This window comes from Pongo abelii, chromosome 11 (assembly GCF_028885655.2).
Source record: "Pongo abelii isolate AG06213 chromosome 11, NHGRI_mPonAbe1-v2.0_pri, whole genome shotgun sequence".
NCBI lineage: Eukaryota > Metazoa > Chordata > Mammalia > Primates > Hominidae > Pongo > Pongo abelii.
In genome coordinates this window covers 70,585,278-70,603,766 of record NC_071996.2, presented here as the reverse complement: position 1 = coordinate 70,603,766, position 18,489 = coordinate 70,585,278, and the positions used below count along the sequence as shown (strand labels likewise).

The following is an 18,489-nucleotide window of genomic DNA, read 5'->3' as shown; positions in this document are numbered from 1 at the left end:
CTGACAGTATGGTCTTTGTCTGCAGTCGTGTGAATGTGAAAGCATTTTCCGTTTTAAGGATTTTTTTTTTTTTAATTATTTAAAGGTTCGTCTTTGTGATGTTCTTTGCTAAGAATTTGATATCTCAAGACAAAACTGTTTAAACTGAATTATAAACAGCTTAGTTTACCAGTTCTGTCAGAATACTGTCACATCTTTGAAGATGTTTTAAAAGAAGTTATACATATGTTCTTCTGACCATTAAACAAATAAAGCACGTGCATATACTAGGCATTTTCTGAGTTGTAGCTACAAAAAGCGGGTTCATCAGCAAGGTTAGTTTCTGGCCATTAGGGATTTTCAGAGTTGTAGCTACAAAAAGTGGGTTCATCCTTAAGGTTAGTTTCACCCCTCTGAGTTATCATAGTCCATCTAAGTAGACCACTGGCACCATAATCACCCCTCACTTCTGATGGTCATTTATAGTCTGCATTTTCACATATTTATCAAGGGAACCTCACAGTAACCCTTGGTATGATTCAATTCAGAGTTAAGAAGTGAAATTATCACAAGGCTGTTTTCCTTATATTTGACAGTAGCCTTGATTATTATTCACAGTTCGTGAATTTAGCAATCACTAAAGAATGAGGTAGCCCATTCCCTTTTTGTTTGACTTTTGAATGAGGTACTTCTTTCATTTATATTTTACTTGTTCAGTTATTCATTAATTCAGCCCATATTTATGAGGAGCCCACTCTGCGCCAGGAGCTCTGTGCCAGGCTCATGTTGTCATTGAGATGCAGTGGTGAGGAAGACTACCAAGGTTTTAGTCTAGCCCACTGAGCATGCAGTGTTGGAAGTGACCTTTAGAATCCAACAGTCTAATCGCCCACTTTATATATGCAAGAATCTTTTTTTTTAGTGTCCCTGCTGGATGTTTACCTCGCTTCTGTGCATACTAAAGCTCATGTTTTCTCCATGATGGCCCCTTTAATACTAAATAAAAGCCTTAATTGTTTGATGGTTCTTCCTCCTACTGAAGATTAAACCGACTTTTCTGTTCTGGGCTCCTATGGGCTGTAATTCTCCCCCTTAGTGCAAATATCAGACTGTCTGGATAAAAGTCTCCTGGAAAATGTGTCAAAACACGTACTACTGAACCTTAACTTTAGATATTATTTTGCCCTGGGTATTAGAGCAATATAAGACAAATGTGTTCCCTTATTTTTCTGAGAGCCATTTGTATATTTGTAAGGAATGTTCTTCTCTTTTCTTAGACAAAATACTGTAAGAATCTTTAGCCTTTTTCTCATGATACAGTTTCTATATTGCTCTTGCAATCCTAGTTGCTCACCTTTATTAATATTTAGTCTGTATCTGCCTTTGTTATATTTTCTCTTGTGGGTGTAGGTTGTTTTCATAAGCTTGTGGCTTAGATCACTAGTCCTACATGATGCTCCAGGAAGAAAGGGTTCTATGTTCAAATAAGTTAAAAAACAATGCACACTATTCATCAATCTGTGCACGTGCACACGCACGCGCACACACGCACATACACTTTTTTTGGAAATCATAAGGAATATTAACATTAAATATGTTAAGAAGTTCTACAGGAAGAGAATTTGTTTAACTTTCTTTAATCTAAAACCTATGTGACCTCATAACTCTTTTTATGTGGCTGTTTTGTGTTCGTTTTGTATGTAGTGCCCATATTTAAATACAGGATTCCAGATGTGGTCTGAGCAGGCTGGAATACAGTATTAAGATAATGTGGTGTTTTTTTTTTGTAATCCACACGCTATATTTCTCCTAAATCAGCCTGAGTTTTCATTGCCTTTTGAAATATCCATGCACATTGGTGACATGTTCAGCATGACTCAGCAGCCAAACAAAACAGCTGATTTTTTTAAAGGGCTACCAACCCTAATTCTGAACTGCAACTCTAGCTACAACTTATCATTTATCACTAATAATTAACCTGATAGTTTTGATGAATTTCTTGTCCACTGTATGTTTCAATCATGACCATCAATGTGTCATATTCCAGTGTTTAGATATATGTCCATTGCCAATCTGATTAACCTGCCTTTTAGTCTTTATCCAAAACATTGATTAAGGTGTTTAGTAGTTTGAGGGAGAAGAGTCTTCTGACATCTGTTAGAAACCATTCACTGTCGGATTGACTTTCAGTAATGAACTAGTGTTCTTTGGTACAGTTGTTCAACCAGCAACAAATTCAATGCCTTTTAGTGTACATCTAACACAATTATTCAGAAGGATATCATAAAGGGATCTATTATATATGTTGCTGAAGTTAATATGTACCACATTAATGGCATTTTACTGAAGCTAATGACATAGAAACACTTTCAAATAATAGAAATGTTATTTTAGTATGACTTATTTTCAGTGAACACTTGTTGATACCTAATTGTTGGTAAGTTTGTCTACTTAGATTGCCATAAAAAAATACCATAGACTATGCGGCTGAAACAACAGAAAGGTATTTTCTCATAGTTGTGGAGATCAGGATGTCAGCATGGCTAGTTTCTGGTGAGGGCTCTCTTCTTGGCTTGCAGCTGTCTGTCTGCTTACTGAGTCCTCACATGGTGGAGAGGGAGTGAGAGCAAGCTCTCTGGTGTCTCTTGGGTCCCACCCTCATGAGCTCACCTAAACATAATTACCTCCCGAAGGCTCCATCTCTAAATACCATCACATGGAGGGTTAGGGCTTCAGCATATGAATTTTTTTCAGAGTGGGCCACGATTCAGTACATAGCAGTTGGTATACTTTTTTTTTCACTAAATATTTACAAGCTAGTTATTTAGACTATTACTTTTCATATTTGTGAACTCATGAATCTCTCAGAAATTATTGTTGGAGTGGGGTGGAAGGAGGGGGGATGTCCTTGTACTTCAGTTTGAGAAATAGCCTTTGAAAGTTCTAAGTTAAACAGTATTACTTTTTTGTGATCACTGTGTTCTAAAGTAAATGAAAACGGTAAATACATTCATTCATTCTATAAATATTTATCGAGCACTTACTGTGTGCATGGCATTGTTCCAGTTGCTGTAATGTACCAGTAGAAAAAAGAAAAGGCGGACTTCTTGCCCTAAAGGAGCTTACATTCTAGAGCCAGGGAGAGGAAAAATTCAAATATTCAAATTGCATGTATGATATACCAAGTTGTCTGAAGGAAAATGTATGTCAGGAGGATAGAAAGTAAGGGGGATGGTATTCTATATTATAGAAGGTATATTAGATTTCTGTTGCTGTGTGAAAAGCTATCACAAACTTAGCAACTTAGAACAGCACCCATTTATTATCTCAGTTTCTGTAGGTTGGAAGTCTGGGAACAGTTGAGTGGGGTAGTCTGCTCAGTGTCTCGCAGGCTGAAATGAAGGCATGCTCATCGGAGCTCATGGTCCTCTCTCAAGCCTTTTTGGACTGCTGGCAGAATTTAGCTCCTTGCAGTTGTGGATTGAGGCCCTGAGCTCCTATAGGCCACAAGCAGTTTACAACATGACTGTTGCCCTTTCAGGAGCAGCTGTGGACCATCTCCCCTACTCCACCCTCACCCCCAAGGCCTCAGTCTTTCTGTTTAAGGTTTTTTACCTGATTAAGCGGGCCTCACCTAGGATAATCTCCCTTTTCATGAACTCAAAATCAAACTGATTTGGAACTTTAATTACATCTTCACCTTTGCCATGTGACAACTTAGTCGCAGGAGTGACATCCCATTATAGTTACAGGTCCTGTTCATACTCAAGGGGAGAGGATGCTGCAGGGCAAGTTCACTAGGGAATGGGTTTATTGGGGTCATCTTATTTATTTGGAGAGGCCTACCACAGAAGGCCTCTCCAAATAAAGTAATATTTGAACAGACAGACCCCTATTGGAAGTGAGGAAACAAGCCACGAGGCCGAGCAAACAGCACTTGCAAACGTTTGAAGCAGGAAGCGCGTTATAAGCAATTGGAAAAGCAGCCAGGAAACCAGTGCAGGCAGAGCCAAGGTCGTGGGCACAGAGAGTTAGCGGGGGCCAAATCACGTAGGGATGTGTAGCCTGTGGTGAAGACTTTGGATTTTACTGTTAGAGGGCAGAAAACCAGGAGGCCTGTGAGCAGAAGAGTGATATGATCTGAATAAAATTTTAAACAGACAGCTGCAATTGATTTATAGAGAACAGACCATGTAGAGAGCATATAAGGTGGCTGTGAGAGTCCCTAGGCAGGCTGCTGCCATGACATGGTGAAGATGATGTGACTTGGACCAGAGTGAGGATTAATGGAAGTGGTAAGCAATTATTGGATTCCAGGTTGGGGAGAAAGAACTTGATTACTCAAAGTTTTGGCCTGAAAGTATGGAGGAATGGAGTTACTATTTTTTGAAATGGAAAAGAGAGTTTGAGTTGCAGGTTGGGATGGAATAAAGAACTCAGTTTTGCACATGTTAAGCTTGAGTTGTCTGTGAGGATGTATCAGGTAGGGATTTGGATGCATGATTTCAAAGATGTCTCGGCTAGAGATGTAAATTTGGAAACAGTTGGTGCCTATGGCATTTAAAGTTATGAAATGAGTGGAATCATCTAGGGAGTAAGTGAAGGTAGAGAAGAGAAGTGGGCTGGTACTGTCACAGATGTTGCATAGGTAAGCATCCACTGATTGAGAAGGAGAGGCTGGTGAGGTAGAGGAGAGAGTGATGTTCCTAAAAAACAAATAGAGGAAGTGTTTGAAGAAAGGAGGAGTGAAAAGCTGCATCAAATGCTATCAATAGATCAAGTATATTTGCAAAATGAAGCATATGCTTGACCTTGGCAAGAATATTTTCAGTAGAGTGATGGGGACAAAAGCCTGGTCCAGCTGGGTTCAAGAGATTGGCAAGAGAGAACAGGGGGTAACAAACAGATAACTTATTAGTACAGGTAACTCTTGTGAGAAATTCTCAACACAAGGGATCAAAACTATGGAGTGATAGCTCAATGAGAATATTGGGTAAAGGAAGATTTTTTTTAAAAAGCATGTTTACAGGTGAATGGGAATGATTCAATAGAGAAGGAAAAATTGAATGAGGGAGGGGACAGTGCCAGACTGATGTTCTCAAATGGGTGAACAGGGATGATCCCCAGACATCTGTTAGATAGGAGAAAGGAGAGGTCATCTCTTGGATGGTACAGCTACATCAGGGGAAGGCAGGCAGGGGTGGCAGGTAGAGGTGCAAGGAGACTATACCTCGCGTGGAAGTCTTCTTCTGTTTCTATTTTCTCAGTAAAACAGGGAATGTCATTAGTTGAGAGTGAGGAAGGAAAAGAAGGTGATGGAGGTTTTAGAAGAGAGGAGAATAATTGTGTAGGAGAGCAGGAGAGTAAATTTTCTAGGGAAATGCAGAAGGATTAACAGGCTGGAACAGGGATCACTGGAGGTTAATAATGACCCAGCATGTAAGTGTCTGTGTGTGTGTACATGTGATTATAATTAAGGAAACACAACATTTAAAAACATTCATAGAGGGCCAGGCGCGGTGGCTTACGCCTATAATCGCAGCACTTTGGGAGGCCAAGGCAGGCAGATCACTTGAGGTCAGGAGTTCGAGATCAGCCTGGCCAACATGGTGAAACCCTGTCTCTACTAAAAATACAAAAATTAGCTGAGTGTGGTGGCGCATGGGCTATAATCCCCACTACTCAGGAGGCTGAGGCATGAGAATTGCTAGAACACGGGAGGTAGAGGTTGCAGTGAGCAGAAATTATGCCACTGCACTCTAGCCTGGGCAACAGAGCGAGACTCTGTCTCAAAAAAGTAAGTGAATAAATAAAACATTCGTAGAGGATTCTGTGAGCATAGCTATGGGCCACCATCTTAGAAACACTGTTTAAGTCATAAATAAATATGAGTCGTAGAATTGCTGTCAAGCTGATCTCTTGTGTGCAAGGTGGCAGTCCCCTGCCCTCTTCTCTCACCCCAGCACCCCTCAAAGGTCTGACTTCCTTCTTTTATTGCCTTTGAAGTTACAGGCTCTTTGAATATCAAAAACCCACTATCCAGTGTTGTTCCCTGCCACACAATTTGTTCATACCCATTCCGCATTTGAAATCTACTTTGGATCATTTGCATCATCTCTGGGCCTGAACAAGCTATTCCCGAAACCATCCTGTGTGATAGGGAGCTGGAAGGCTGCTCTTGGCTGGTGTTGATCAGATTTTTAAAAATCCATGCCCTCTTTTGCGCCTTCCTCATTTGTTTCCATCTCCATTCAAGACTCTGATATATGTGAATGCATTTGTACATATACATATCTACATGTACACACACATACATATATGCCTGCATGTGTACACATACACGTATATTTGTATATGTCCTCACTCTCTGTGAATCACTCCTCAATGCGATGCGTGGCTGTCGGGTATTGGGAAGTAGTATGCTTGCATTTCTTATCCCCGAGCCTATCTGGGTGTGACATTTATGTGTGTTATGCTCCACAGGCTAGTAGGTAGGAGACTTTAGTTCAGGCCAGCCCTTCATCAGTCCTTAACTAATGCTGTGTGGGTGGCTGCCCTCTCCACCTCTTGGAAAGGTCACTGTGACTTTCTTTTTGACATAGCATTTTATGGCCCTACCTGCTGGGAACGTGGCTTCGTGCCTCACTGCACACCTCTCCCCCTCGCCCCGGAAGATCACCTTTATTCTCTAAGTAGGAAACTGGGAAATATTATCCTTTTCAAAATGTCGCACTCTAGGAGAAAAGACAGATATGTTGTGGCTACAGGTAGTGTATTTCTCCACTATTTATTTATTCCTGGAGATCATAGGCTAAAGTCTGAGGAAGCAAAAGCGTAGTTTCTTCCTTGAAAAAAATATATTATTGCTTTAATTTGCTGTTATATGCAATATCGGAGAACAGGATTAGACCTTAAGGCTCAATGTTAAATGCTGGAGATGGTTAAAATGCAGATTTATCTTTTTCTTTTAAGTGTTTTGCAAATTTTTTTGTCCATAGTATATAAGATAATGTCATCTATGATATCAAAAAAATTGAATTATCATAAAGCCAGTACAAGATAAGGAAATCCTCCTAAATGCCAAACTCAGGAGAAAAATACCAAGTGGGCCACCCTGTAATTTATATACTGTCAGTAGATGGTAATACAGTTTCTGTTTTGAGTCAAACATTATACAAATATTTTTCCATTAGTATATTTTTCATCAAATAAAATAGTCATGCATTTGGCACAAAACATGTTTATTAGAATCAGGCTCAGTGACTTGGAAAATGATAAATCTATCAGTTAAATTATTAATTCCTTTGTATTAGATGCTGTTCATACTTTGACAGCTCAGCCCTATGGATGGCATTTACAGTTTTGCTGAAGGCAGCCCTGCCAATTGCCATACATAGATATGCTGGTATGGTATGTCCCATCAACTTGCTCATCATGAATTTACCTTGTTATTATGTAGCAGTATCATTGGACCTTGAGGGACCAGTTAAAGACCCCAGATCAGCACAGTGGCTTCCTGTTGGTAGGGAAAAATGATCTCTAGCATGGGATACTTATTTTAACTCAGCATGACAATTGTTGCCTAATTCAGTTTATTATTTTAGTTTCGTTATTAAAAGATGCACTTATCTATTTGTAAAGAATAGACTTAGTAAATTAAGTTTTCATAAAGAAAGCTAAATCTGTTAGAAACGATGTTGACCATTGTTTTAGCATGAGTATGCAAGAATTCTAATTCCATCATTATTCAGGAGGAATTAGAATTCTTAAACTGTTCTCCAGCCTATAAAATAGGGCTAATTGTATAATTCTTACCGGTCAAGTGGCTGGGAGGTTTGATTAATTTTTTCCCTGAAAGGTTAAGTAGTATAGGCATAGTGTTCAGTTATGCAATGCTTTCTTAGTACATGTTCTTTTTTCCCTCCACAGCAAACTACTTATTTACTGCTTTCTTTGTGCAAGTCTTTGTTGAAAATTCAAAGATGAATAAAGCAAGGTTTCTGCACTCAGAGAGCTTACATGTAGGCGGAGAGATCAGATCCTGCACAAGTGACCATAATATAAGGTAGAAGGTGATAAATGCAGTAAGAAGAGAGATAAAACTAAGAAGCTATGGGTAGTTAGAGGAAGGTGAAAGCCCTTTTGTTTAGATGTTATCTTTGGTGTGCTTGTTCCCATGGTAACCAGTGGTGTTTTTTTTTTTTCCAACAACCAAATTTTGAGAAGAGTAATCGATAGGACAATCCAGGGTCAGTGTCATGCTGTGGTCTTTGGTAGGGGGTTTACCTGTCTTAACTTATTTCTGAAAAGACCACATTTGTTTTTCAGTAGAGTGGTATATGTTATTACGTGGGTACCAAATTAATAGAAATACAGTGCTTTGATCCAAAAAATGTCTGGCGTTTTACTTCATTTTTTGGGTGTTCTCTTTTGGTTGTTTTCTGTCCTTTGAGAATTTGAGTCCCTGATGCATATCTTGGCTTTATTAGTGGTATCCTTCAAAAAGATGAAATGCCTACTATGTGCCAAGCACGATGATAAGCACGTTATTTGCTGTGTCTTGTTTAATCATCATAAAACCACCATAGCTTCCATCCTATTGTTACCAGAATTTCACATGTAGGAGATTAAGGTTTAAAGTCATGAAATAATTTGTTTAACACCGTAAAGCTCACAAGAAGCAGAGATGAGTCTTGAACCTAGGTCAGTTTAACATGTTGGTCCTTGTTCTTCTTCCCTGACCCTGTGGCCTTGCTCTATTCAGTCCTGTTTTGAATGCGGTAAGAAACTCCTGTACTTTAGGGATTGTTACATTTACCTGTCTTCCCATTAACGTTTCACATAAATATTCTTTTAACAATGTTTCCCAACAAACTCATCATTAAATGTTATGACAGGAATATTGGAAAATATTTTTCTTGGAGGAGATGCTAAAGATGCTGCTGCAAATAGAAACTGGCATTTTTCATGTTTTAATAATTTTTCAAGCACTGTCACATCACTTGCTTGATTTAGTTTTTCCTTTCATCCTACATTTGCTGCTGACAGATGAAACAGAAAGATTGGAGATGTTAAGTGGCTTTCCTGCAGTCACAGCTGTAATTCTCCAGCTGGCTAGCATCTGGGTCTTCTGACACTAATTCGATGTTATTGATGATATGGTATAGGGAGATAGTATACATATAGGTGATAGAGGGTCGTGTAAGGTGTTGCCTTTGGCATATACAAAATCCTTCTGCTGGTAAACATGCTAAAGGAAAGAAGGTTTGTATTCAGAAAAAATTGGTATAAGGGAAGCAAAATAGAAGAATGAAAAACCATTCATTCTGCGATAATACTGTTTTTTCCTTGACAACTGAGCAAGAGGACATTGTGAGTACAAATACTTTCAGCAATAGAGGATGCATAGAGTTCTTTAAAGATATTATTTATTTTCAAGCCGTAAATGGTCATCTTAGAAATTCAGAAAGTCAACATAAATTAAAGAAATAACATCATCCATAATCTCACCACCCAGAAATAATTATTAGCCTCTTGGTAAATATTCTTCCAGACTTTTTTCTACATACATGTTAATGTAGATTTTTAATTTTTTAAATGTTATCATATGAACTGTCTATTTTATTATAAAACAACACATGTTGTTTTCTAATCTGCTTTGTTTATTTTGGTAGTATGTCCTGGATACCTTTTCATATCGATGAATACAAATCTATAGAATCCTTTTTAATGGCTTCCTTATATTTGGATTGAATGCACCAAAACTTATATTACTGAAAAAGTGTTATTTGATATTGAGGGAGTTCCCAGTTTTTCAGTATTGTATCATATAAAAGGTTAAATGTGCAAGAATGATGTTCGAAAACTGCCCAGTAGGAAAATCTCTTTTAGCTTTGAATTTTGACTTAGTGAAATGCTCTTAGACTTTGAGAAGCCTGAAGATACAGAACTGAGTAAACCCAGTATCAAAGCACATGGGGATTACTTAGGAGCTGGTTCTGGCTCTTGGGTCAGCAGAGGTTGTCATCATCTGTGTAGCAGCAGACACCGCTTCCTCGCTCTGTGTTGGTGCTGAGTTCTTACAGCAGGGTTTTAACGAGGTCCCTGCACGGAGAAGCTACAAAACTGAATGATTTCTTAATGTAAGAGGGTTCCATTTTGAAGCTGTTCTTTTGGATACTTCCTTTGAGAGCTTATTCTTTAAAGAATCCTCCCTTAGCTGCTTGCTGTGAGCACCCAGGAGCTAGAGGAAGTAGCCTGTGTTGGACCTAACAGTTGGAGGAGATGAGAGATCACCTTTATGCTCTGTGAGCCTTACACAATGGCTAGCATGTTACAGATCCTGAATAAATATGTACTACACAGGTGCCAACTGAATGATTTTTAATGAAAGGCGTATTTTACAAACAATATCAAGATGCTATTTGCAGCTCTTTATTTTTGACATTATAGTGGAAATGTATACAGAAAATACTCCTTTACTAGATTGCTTTTTTCCAAGGCAAATTAATCCTTTTGACATAATCTCGTATATTTTGTTCTTTTAAATACTTTTCTGTTAAGACAAAAATGGACTTTTTAAGGTACCTACTATTTTAAAGACATTTTCTCTGCATGCTTATCTATGTAAAGACATGAAAAGATTCATGAGAATGGAGCAAAAGTTCATAGAAGGTGTGGAGAGTCCTGGAAATATGACCAAACGATCAGTCCAGCAGGGAAGAACTGCAAGGCAGTTTCTGTGTCAGAGAATAAAAGAAGGGATGCTAAACAAGGGCCTTGCATGAGCATTCCCTGCCCTCCATTGAGACCCAGCTGTGTTACCTCCCCTCGGCTTGGCACAGTGTCTATTGGCAGTTCCCACCTCTAGGTCTCAGGACCAACTCTCATCGTTCACATTTGAAAGTGTGAATGTGCTGTGTTTCTTTCCACAGAGCCTTCTTTGGTAGAAGATTTCCTAGTTAAAAAAAAAAAAAGTCTTCCGCATTTTTTTTTTCACTAAAAGAAGAGTGAAGCCAAACACCTATCAGCAGCTAGAGGATGGAAGCTGGCATGCCTCTGTGGAGCTTTCCATGGCTGTCTTTCTGAGGCAGGGCATTTTCAGGGGAGCTCTTAGCTCAGAGAAGTGGGGTGAATTGTGCCATGTCACGTGACTAGTCAGTGTCAGCCCCAGGAGTCAAATGCTAATATCAACCTTAAGAGTAAAGTAGAGGGGGCCGGGCACTGTGGCTCGTGCCTGTAATTGCAGCCCTTTGGGAGACCAAGGCAAGGAGGATCGCTGGAGCCTAGGCATTTGAGACCAGCCTGGGCAACAAAGTGAGACCCTGTCTCAAAAAATTAAAAAAGAGTAGAATGGAGGGCCTCCTTGCTCTCCTCTCATCTTAAGTTCCACAGCACCGTAGCCAGGAGTCAGTCTTGCATGGTAGACCAATTGTTTGGTTATGTTTTGGGGACTTTCGTGTCTTCTGTGAACTATTGCTTCTTTCTCATGAGCCTTTTAATGTCATTACACAGATAGGCGTGAAGAGAAAATGTCTTAAAAATAGTCAGTACCTTAAACAGCTTTTTTTTTGGTGGCATTTAAGTCAATGTTAATTACCTGATACTTTGCCTGGTAGTAGCCTGAAATTTTAACAAATGCCTTTGTGTTTTAAGTTATCCTTCCTGTCGCTGTGCAGAGCCTGTCTCCCTCATCCTTTTTTATATTCCACCTTTCCTGGCTGCTGATGAGGTAACCTGCTGCTCTTAGCATTCTAAAAATTCTCCTCTCCAGTTTTATCAGGGAAGGTGGTCTCTTAGGACTTGTCCTCTTGATCAGAGATGAATAATTCTGGAGACTGTTTGCAGAGTTATTTCAGTTCTCCGTTACCATATCCCTGAAGATAACGAGTGGTAAGATTTCTTCCTCGAGATGCTGAGTCTTGGAAAGGTAACAAGTATATTTCAGTTTGGGGGCTTTCTTTGCATTAACTTTTCTTTCCCTGTTGAAACCAGACTTCTTGGAATGTAATTTAAACTTTATTTTGCAATCCCCGAAGTGCTAGAAAACTTTATTCTCCTTGGTAAAATTCATACAGTTGTTAACTGATGGTATTGTGGGAAATCTCTACTGTCCAGTGAATTTCATTGGTTGGCCTTTGTATTAGTTTTCTATCACTGCTATAACAGATTACCATATACTTATTGGCTTACAGCAGCACAGATGTATTGTATTCCAGTCTGTAGGTCAGAAGTTCAACAGGAGTCTCAGTGGGCTATAAAATCAAGGTGTCTATAGAGCTGCATTCCTTTCTGGAGGCCCTTGGGGAGAGTCTGTTTCCTTCCCTTTTCCAGCTTGTAGAGGTAGCCCACATCCCTCGGCTTCTTCTGCCATCTGCAAAGCCAGCAGCTTAACATCTCTCTAGCCTTGCTTCTGTTAACACAGAAGCAAGATCTCTTTCTCTGACCACCAGGAGGGTTCTCTGCTTTTAAGGACCCTTGTGATTAGAATGGTCTCACCAGGATAATCCAAAATAATCTTTCTTCACAAGGTCCTTAATTTAATTACATCTACCAAATCCCTTTTTGCCATGAAGAGTTAACTTATTCACAGGTTCCTGAGATTTGGCTGTGGACATATTTGGGGGCTATTATTCTGATACTAAAGAAAGATTTTAAGTGTCTCTCCTTATTCGTGGTATATGATTTCTAATTTTTATTAGGCTTGCTTCCTGGTCCCACACTTCTTGGTATTACAGGGCCTGATGCAGGGCCTGCCACATTCCTAACATTCAGGCTTCCCTGAAGTAGGGCAGTGAACTTGCATGAGCTTGGATTATCATTATGGAGCACCTTTGGAGTGCCCAGTGTACGCCAAATGTTACAAAGAAGATACTGTGTGAAGCTTATTTTCTTCTATGTTTTGAGACAATCATATGGAAGTATGAAATTGCATATTATCCCTTTCAGCTGATAAGAGGGATTGCTTAAAAGTACAAGGTAATTTGGAAGGTGTGCCTTCCTATGAAATCTTTCAAGTAGAGATCTGGAATCTGTGATTCCCATGTAGCCCCCTCCTTTAGAATCGGACACCCAGTTCTCTCCTGATGTACATGAGTAGTGTGTTTCTAATGCTTCACTATTAGAAACAATGCCACCTTACACATATCTGGTTATTTCCCAAGGAAGAGTATGAACACAGACACAAGTCAGGCAAGTGCAGGGCACAGGCAAGGAGAATTGCTAGTTCTCAGTTGGTGGCTGGAGTCATAGTTACTATTATGGATAGCATTTACTGCTTGCTACTCATATGCAAAGCAGTGTGTTAAATGCCCACTGCCTTGTTTCTTTTACTTCTGATAACACTGTGAAATAGATACTAATGTTATTCTCATTTACAGATGAAAAACAACCAAAGCACAAAAGTTAATTTACTTGCCTAGAGAGTTAAGCACTCCTGTTTAGTACCTGAGCAGGAATTCTAACTTGTGTTATCTGATCCTGGTAGGCCCTCATTTAAATGATGCCCTGGATATCTTCCAATGAAAGAAAAGGCCAGAAATATAGATTGGCAGATACTTGGTTAAGGATTTTGTGCTAGGGAATTAGGATTTTGTTTTGTAGGCAATGGAAAGTAATAAAAATATCTTTTGGGTGACAGGAGGCAACCCGGTAAGAAAATTACCAGGACTTTTATTCATTCAGAAATTGGAGCTTATCTCTCTGCCTCCATTCTTGTCATTATCCAGCATTAGCCGTGTGTTCCGGATGTTCGGTGGTAGCTGGGAGAGAATTGATTAACTCAGGGGAGTCTTCATCTCCTTCATTTCGCTCTCAGAGATCCTGAGTCTTGTGTAGTGCTTGTTTCACACTGTTTTTCTTTGACTGTTACATCACCTGACAATCCAAAGAGCATCTGGGCAAAGGGCTGGTGGTTTTACAAGGTACTCAGTGGCCACTGATGATCAGGGCTATCACTTATTCCTTTTGCAAATGGTGATGAAAACCATCTTGTCAATAGCATGATGCATTAGGCATTTGCCAGAGCTGACTACGTTTAGTCTGTGTGATGCTGTTGAGGGTATTACATGGGTAAAGGAAGGTCTGGGGTCACATCAGAGGCATTACAGAGCTAGGGGAAAGAGATGATATGAGCATCTGGATATGGCGCCTAGCTTAGATGCCAGTAGCTGGTAGTCAGGTGGCGGGGTTGCTAATTACAGAAGGTAGCTAGAGAACCTGAAGAGTCAACAACAAAGGTGGTGGAAAGAATAAAGCAAGAGCCAGTTATCGGAGGCTTGAGTGGTTCGGGTAGTGTTTTCTAGCAGGTTTCATTTACCCAGGTCATGTACTGTGCCTGGGGCCTGCAGCAATGACCTCTTAGAAGTGGCCCAGTTTGGCCCAACGTTCATGAGAGACAAGAACATAAATTTACCTGAACTTAAAAAGCATAGGCCGGGCCGGGCGCGCTGGCTCACGCCTGTAATCCCAGCACTTTGGGAGGCCAAGGCCGGCGGATCACAAGGTCAGGAGATCGAGACCGTCCTGGCTAACATGGTGAAACCCCGTCTCTACTAAAAATACAAAAAATTAGCCAGGCGTTGTGGTGGTCGCCTGTAGTCCCAGCTACTCGGGAGGCTGAGGCAGGAGGAGAATGGCATGAACCCGGGAGGCGGAGGTTGCAGTGAGCCGAGATTGTGCCATTATACCCCAGCCTGGGCGACAGAATGAGACCCCTTCTCAAAAAAAAAAAAAAAAAAAAGCGTAGGCCAAGAAGGAGGTAGAAAATAACTGTATTTTAGGGAACTATGGCAAAATAAAACCCATCACTTGATAAGGATCTTAATTTAATCAGAATTTGGCTGCATGGAGTAACTAGAGATTATCTCCTGAGCTTTCACCCTATGGGCCACATAGAAATGGGACTATCAAATGTAAGAACTACTCTTTTAAAAAATTTTCAGAAAATAAAACTCCGCGCTGTCCTCTGGTAATCTGCTTAGCTCAGTGAGTTTCCCCAGTGAGGTAAGTAGTTAAGCAACTTTAATCTCCAAAAGGAAATACGAGTCTTGGTTGAGTTTTTAATGAATTTGGATATGGGAGATGCTGTCAAGCATACCTGGCCACAAAGTATTAATGTAAGTCCTCTTTAAAACCCTTTGACTCATTTTTATTTGCAGAGATACGTCTTGTTTCATAAAAGCATTGGAGGGCTTCTGCCCTGGGTAAGAAAGCAAACCACCTTTCTGACACAGAGGGCCCTGGGGAGGAGGTTTGGTCTCCCGGCCCCCTAAGTTTATACTAATCCTTTACCTCGGAGCATGCTGCAGTGGCTACTTGAAGATGACTTTTCAGTCCCTACGTGGGGAATTTACCAGCATGCCCACCAATGGCCTTTGTTGTCTTAATGGAGAAGCTCTGGGGATTTTGTAAAACCAAACTTTGTACGTTTGTCTGTAACTAGTTCTAGAGTTCTTGCTGTGGAGCAGATACAAGGTCAGCTCAGTCAAAAAGCTGGTGGGGTTTTTGTCCTTTGATCCTTTCTCTTTTTATGGTTTGATTGCACCATTTTGCTCCCTCCCCCGAAAGAGAAGGCTTTCTCTGAGAATGTTCAAATGAATTATTAGGCCTCTAAAGCACTTAAAATGAATGTTTATTACCACAGCATGGCTATATCATTTTAAACTCTAACATTGTAAATCACACCAAGGATCCTAGTCAGATTGGCCTTTTGACTGCATTAGCCTAGTTGTTCTGTTGCAGGGAAGTGTATTGTTTGCTTATAGAGTATTTTTAGCAATATCCAAGTAGCTAAGAGGAATCTTTTTTTTATTTCTTAAAACACTCTGTCTCTTTTACCTCTTTTCTCCAACATCTAAAAGAAAATGGGGAACTTAAAAAATATCAGGGCTAAAAAATATTTAACAATGCTTCATTCTTTTTTTCCTTTTTTTTAAGTTGTTTTTTCTTCATTCTTTTTTAATCAGTTTATTGTACAATCTATACTCGCTGGGTAAAAACAAAACAGAAGTTTTGTGTTTCTTTAGTCACTGCCTTTAAAGAATTGTCAGATCTTCCCTTCACATCTTTTAATGGCATCTTTGGCATTAGGCCATAATTTTTCTGTCACTTGGAATGTAAAAAAGTTTGGTTTAAGCTTCCATTTATTATGCAGTTTCACCTTTATCCCCTCCCGTCACCCACCTGACCCCTCTCCCTGAGGAGGGAACACAGTTAGCCCTTTCTCCCCTTTTTGGGCTGCTTTTTCCTCTTGGTTGCCACTGCTTCTCTAAAACTAACTGGCTGCCAGTGTCCTCTGAGGCAGGTGTCCAAAGGCCAGCTCTTCAGTGGTGACCCTGGTGGGACTCTCTGAAGAGATATAGGCCAGTTCTGCTTCCTTTCACCTAGGGAGGTGAGCAAGTGACTTACCTCCACTTGGGAGGAGTGGGGTGATGGCAAGATGGCTTGATGTGGGCTACCTTCCAGGTGACCCCTTCACCACACCAAGACACGGGGGTAGGTGTGTGTGCATGCTCAACGGCTGCTCCTTCTCTGCACTCTGCTGTCTCACTAGTTTTGTTTGTTTGTTTGTTTGTTTTGTTTTTGAGATGGAGGAGTCTCCCTCTGTCACCAGGCTGGAGTGCAGTGGCACGATCTTGGCTTACTGCAACCTCCATCTCTCAGGTTCAAGCAATTCCCCTGCCATAGCCTCCTACGTAGCTGGGACTACAGGCACGTACCACCACGTCCGGCTAATTTTTTGTATTTTAGTAGAGACGGGGTTTCACCATGTTGGCCAGGATGGTCTCGATCTCCTGACCTCGTGATCCACCCGCCTCAGGTTCCCAAAGTGCTGGGATTACAGATGTGAGCCACCATGCCTGGCCATCTTGCTAATTTTCTTTTCCTTGCTCAGGCACTAGGGGTAGGGTTGATCGATATGTCTGCTCCCTAAGCAGGTATTGATCTGGGGAATGAGATGCCAGCCTTGCCTCCTTGCCCACTCCTTTGACCTGTGGAGTGCCTCTCTGGGGGACTCCTGCAGTTGTATTGGTAGTGGAGAGCCTCAGCACACAGCCTAGACCAATAACTCATGAGGGTTCCCTATCATTCTTTACCCCTTCACCATATTTTCTTTATAAAGATAGGAGTTGGAGGAGTCAGATGTCATGGTTGGGGCTAGCATAGCCATTTTGGCCAATTGTTAATAAGCCTTAAAGGAGTAGCATGATATTTGCATCAATCTTTAGAATATGGGGTAGCTGATGCCTGGTTATTTTTAGCTTAGCATCCTAGGAACAGTGCTAGGGTGACAGGAAAAGATTCACCTAATATCCACTGTCACAGTCATTCATCTCTACGTCTGTTGAACTCCTGCTGGGCAAGTTACCATGGGAATATTCTAAAACATAAACTTTGTCCTTGAAGGATCTTATATTTTGGTTTAAGAAAATAAGGATATAAACAGAGAAAATATTGAATAACCATATAAGACAGCATGTGAAGAATTGTTCAAATAAATTAAATTGAGAATAATGGTGTCATTTTTCAAATATCAGTGTCAACTGGGGTAGACAGCTAAGACTGCCTCTGGCCTGCTGCGGGGGGGTGTGGGGGTGGGTGAGGCAGGGGGCCTGAGTGTTTCTGTTCTAGAGGATGCCTTCCAGCTCTGTTGTGTAGCTTCTAGCTGTGCTCTGCAGATTAAAAGAAGATGAAACACCCAGGGTGTGGGAGGAATGGAAGAAGAAATGTGAAAATGTACCAAGGCACAGGTTTAGGACTAACTTGAATTTTTTTTTTAACCAGATTAAATTTTGAAATAACATCATTATATTCTTGTTTATAACTTTTTTTTTTGGTCACTCATAAGATGCAAATGAGCAATGTTGGTTTTTTTGTTTGTTTTTTTTTGTTTGTTTTTTGTTTTTTTTGACTTGTGACTTTACTTTCAACGGAAGTTATAAGGAGCTTGCTGTTCACTGAATGCTTTTCTTTCTCTTCCCTGTTATCAGGTTGATTCCTGTTCAGTATAGTTACTCATTTTTTCCTGTACTTACGTGAAAGGAGAATGTAATTAACCACTCTCTTTGGCAGTGGGTCTGTTGGAATTGTTACCTGTTTGGCCCTTAGACATGGTTGGTTGGTTTGCATTCTTGGTCTCCTTTCCCAATCTTATTTGTCTTCTGTGATCCTTGCCCAGCATGCAGTTGGCCTCTCCTTCCACTGCAGACAAACAGGTCTTTGCTCACCTTCCCAAAAAGCTGTCACTGGTTCCCTTGGGTTTGCCTCACCACAGTGCAACGAAGTGCATGAATTTGGGTATTTGTAGATTTGGTGCAGTGTACATTTTAATCTTCTTCTTTCTTCTCTTTTTCTAAACTCCTAGTCCTTTTATATTTTCCTTCCTGTTTCTTAGATAATTACTAGAGGCTGATCTTTTCAGTGTTAGCATCTTTCTTATAAACAGCCTTTGGGTCATATTTCAGTATTTTATGAAGCTTACTTTAAGGACAAATCAAGCTGATGCCCAGT

The 18,489-nt window shown here is 40.3% G+C and overlaps 1 protein-coding gene across 1 annotated transcript in view; it reads left to right on the top strand.

Annotated features, from left to right (window-relative positions):
• STK39 (serine/threonine kinase 39) overlaps positions 1–18,489 on the top strand; it is a 300,756-nt gene that overhangs the window by 191,291 nt on the left and 90,976 nt on the right. The window lies entirely within an intron of this gene.